Here is a 4,521-nt window from a genome sequence, read left to right as displayed (position 1 = left end):
TATACACACACACATATATATTCTCTCATCTATCTCTCTATATATAAATATAACCTTATATAACCACTTGCTGTCCTGGAACTCACCATGTAGACCCAGCTGGCCTTGAAGTCAGAGATCCACCAATCTCTGTCTCACAACTGCTGAGATTAAAGACATGCTGCCACAACCCAGAACCACCTTCCCAGGGATGACACTACTCACCATGGAGGAGACCTTTTTGGATCAATCATACATATCAATATCAATCATTAAGGAAGACAACATCCGACAGACTTGCCTACAGGCCAATCTGATGAAGGCGATCTCTCAATTAAGATTCCTTCTTCAGGAACCTCAGCAGTCCTTATAGAGGACCTGGGTCCCGTTGCTAGCACCCACATGTGCCACAACTGTCTGTAACTCCAGCTCCAGAGAGTCTGATGCCCTCTTCTGCTTCCCATGGGCACCGGGCATATGTGAAGTGCACAAATATACATACAGGCAGGTACGCATTTTTAAAAAAAAGTGTTTTAAAATTCCTACTTCCCAGATATATCTAGCTTTGTGTCAGGTTGACAAAAGCCAACCAGTATAGGAACGACTCTTTCACGAATGACAGGCAGCTGTCATTTTCTAGGAGAAATATTCTGAGGGTCTGGTCATATAAACTCATCAGTAACTTTTTTTTTTTTTTTTTTTTTTGAGACAGGGTTTCTCTGTGTAGTCCTGACTGTCCTGGAACTCACTCTGTAGACCAGGCTGGCCTCGAACTCAGATATCTGTGTGCCTCTGCTTCCCAAGTGCTGGGATTAAAGGCGTGTGCCACCACCGGCCGGCGATCAGTAACTTTCTGATAGAGTATTAGACAGTTTGCCTCTACTGTGGTCAAAGAGCAGACCTGACCACTTTACAGTGTTTTAGATATCCTTTATCCTGTTATGGCCGAGGAGGGTAAAATGCGTTGTGTGTAAGCCTTCCCTTTCTGTCTCCATCTCTGTGAGATCTAAGTCAACCAAGAACCCTATACAAACTTAGTGATATGCTACTTCTGTTATACGTTCTTATCCTGGGTATCCATCCAGGGCATCCTTGGGAGTCTGTGAATGAGCACAGTTGCCGCTGTGAACCTGATTCCAGACTGCTATAGCTTGAGATCAGCTTCTCCAAACCGCAGGTATTATATCCTGTCCTGGCTTCCAGGATGGATGAGGCTAGGATGTGCCTTAAGCAGCCTGGAGCTACCCTGGAGAGAAGGGACAGGCACGGACATGCCCTTGCAAGTCATTATGAACACCTGTGTGTTCTCATGTAACAGGAGAAGGGGCAGAGAGGTAGGCCAGCAGGTATGCAAACAAGCAAAGAGACTCTGTCACAAGAGGCCCTTAGAGTAAGATCCCCTCCTGAACACATGAACAAGTTATAGCTGGAGCTGGACAGAATCCTTCTAGAAGCTTCTGAGCCCTCTCAAATTCCTTCTTTGGATCTCTGTAGGGGGAAGCTTTGGTTTGATTTTCCTGCTCTCAAGATGTAGAGAGAGCCCTTGACAAAACATCTTGAAACTGGTCTCCAAGTTCACAAGGAAATACATCAGTCAGGTGTGGGCCAGGCTGGATCAGAGCTGCTCTTCAGAGTTAGGAACAAATAAGTTTGAGGAGAAAGGGAGGGACCCTCCTGGCACCTGCTGGGGCAAGCTAAGGTTCCTGTTGAATTCAGAGTGTTGAAAGCCACAAAGTAGGGTGGGAGGCAGAATCCTGGCTTGGCCCCACACTTATCCTGGTATGACATATTGGAGGAGGGCCAACCCAAAGAGGGAGGGAGCAGAATCCTGGGGTTCTTTTTACTCACCAAGGTGAGTAGTGGGGTTGAGCGCATGTTATTGGAAACAAAAAAAAATCAGAGCTGAGTATGGCACTCAGAAGTCAGAGGTGGGCAGATCTCTGAGTTCAAAGCCAGCCTAATCTACAAGGCGAGTTCCAGGACAGCCAAGGTTGCCCAATGAGACCCTTTCTCAAAGCAACAGCAAAAACAACCAAAACTCTCCTCTTAAAAACAAACAAAAACAGAAAAAGGAAATGCAAATTCAATGACGGACTTTCAGTCAGCTTCCACTTGCTGGTCACCCACGGGTCCCTCACCTCCATCTGGCTCTGTGGGTGGCCCTCTGCTTGTCAGCTAAGGCAGATTTTGCACCGGGGTCAGGCATTTAGGCAGCCCTGAACTGTTGAGAGTGACAACAGGTAGAGGCAGAGCAGAGGCCCCTGCCCTGGGAAGGACACCAAGGGTCACTCTAGGTTGCATTTTATTTTTTTGTCTGTATATTAATGGGTTAAGAATAATATCTAGCTTCATCTCCTCAGGACAGCTAACTGGCCCCAGTGCCTCGTGTACCCCACCTCTCCTTATATAACAGGTTTATAAAAGGACTGGCTCACAAACATGAACAAAGACTTTCCTCAACTTGAACCTTTCCAAAATCTAAGCTCTTCTGAGTTGGGCAGTGCAGGGCCTCAAAAGAGAGGTTCAATGTAAGGAGATACGGCTGGGAAAAGCCCGCCCAGATATTCTCCAGGTTAAGATGTGAGACGGGGCGAGGCTGCGGTGGGGAATCTATTGTGTGAGAGAAGGACAAATCAATAAAAAAATGAAGGCGGTGGAGAGGCAAAGAGGCGCAGGGTAGAGAAGAAGGAAGGGATTGTTCTTTCTGTGGCCCCAAAGAAGTCCCCACTCATGACCCTGTTCTCAGGGGAACAGAAGCTGTAGCCCGTTGACCTTTGGTGGCTGCAGGGTGGGATCCCAACTTGAGAGCACCTGTGAACAGAGCTGAGGCTCCGCTGCTGGGTCCCAGTGTTCTTGAGGGGACTGTCTCCTGTGTAGACTGGGTCACTGTGTTGTCAAATGCTGCTTGTTTCCTAACATAGTTCCTACAACGCACAGACAGGAGCAGCCCTTCCCTCCAACCAGACAGTCTCAGGGATTTCTAGAAACTCCTCCACCAGAGACTGGTTCTGTCCTCAGACCCCATCAGATCCTTCCAGACATCTGGCTCCTCCTCTGGGCTACTTCCTAAGACATGGCTGAACTGTATGTACTGTTACTATGACACAGTGGCTTCAGACTGTGCCTTGCCCTGGCTGACTCCAATTTGAGTTCAAATGTCAAAGATGCATTATACTTTGACATTTGTAGGCGTTGTCTCAGGCATCACCCATGAGGCTCAGAATGGTAAGCAATGGCTTATTTATATAAGTTAAACGGTACCACCACCAGCTTCTCAAAGTAGACTGGCATGCCACATGTGTGCAGGGGTATTTAAACATTATGGGACTTGGCTAAGCTGTGGTCTGGTTGATTGTATATTAATCCTGGTTCTGCAAGGTGATTGTTAGAGTTAACTCTCATTAAATGACTTCTGAGGCGCAGGCTCACCCTAAAGATAACTGCTCTCACTTGAAATAGTCTGTCAGATCACCAACACTTAGGGATGTTTCTCAGACCTGTTGCTCCTGGAATCCAAAGTGACTACACCTGTAGGTGCCTTTGAACGGTATGGCATACAACATTGTCAAAATGGACGGTAATGTGTCTAAAGGAGAAAGACATACAATGAAGAGAAACGGGTCAGACTTTCATTCTGCATAGTCACCTTGTGGGCCCAGGAGAGGGCCCTCAGCTTTAGCAAAAGCAATGTATAGTGTCTTTCACTGAATGTTGGGTTCAATCCATCAGTAAGAGCAAATCATGGAGTTTTTTTGTGGACATTTGTTACTAATAAATTTAAAATTTTGCAGCCTGGGTATAGTTCAGTGGTGAGATGTTAGGTAGCACTGCGAGGCCCTGGTTCTATCACTAGGCCTGCATTCACGTGTGCACAAATATACACTTGCCTGGGGAGATGGATCACTATGTAAAGTACTTGCTTTCTGAGTTCAGTCCCCAGAACCCATGTAAAAAGACCAATATAATGCCACAAGCTTGTAATCCTGGTTGTGGAGAAGGCACAGAAAGATCCCTGGGTGAGCTGGATAATTAGTTGAATTAGTAAGCCAGTTCCTAATGAGCAACCCTGTCTCAAAACACAAGGTAAACAGCTTCTGAGGAATGCTACCCAAGGTTGACCTCTGACCTCTACAAGTCTACACATACTAAAACATGCACACACATATACATGTAAACACGCTGATATAAATCATATAATAAATACAAGAATTATTGCCATTTTATATCTTTACTATTTTTACATCACTTAATCATCAATTACTTGTGTGTGTACGTGACTATGTATGCCTACGAATGCCCATGTGCTGTTATACATGTGTAAAGGTGTCGGAGAACACCTTGCAGAAGGTGATCTTCTCCTTCCACCATGAGGATTTCGAGGGCAGAGTGACCCGGTCTTCAGGCTTGGTGGCAACTGACACTGGGGACTCCCTAGCTCCCTAGTTCCACTTCCACTTTGTCATATCTGTGTCCTTAACAACCACCATGCTTTGACCTTACTGTGACTAGTCAGCTATGGCCTTGACCTTACTGTGACCAGTC

Source organism: Grammomys surdaster, unplaced genomic scaffold (genome assembly GCF_004785775.1).
Source record: "Grammomys surdaster isolate TR1022 unplaced genomic scaffold, NIH_TR_1.0 125688, whole genome shotgun sequence".
Classification (NCBI taxonomy): domain Eukaryota; kingdom Metazoa; phylum Chordata; class Mammalia; order Rodentia; family Muridae; genus Grammomys; species Grammomys surdaster.
Note: the sequence above shows the minus strand (reverse complement) of the source record.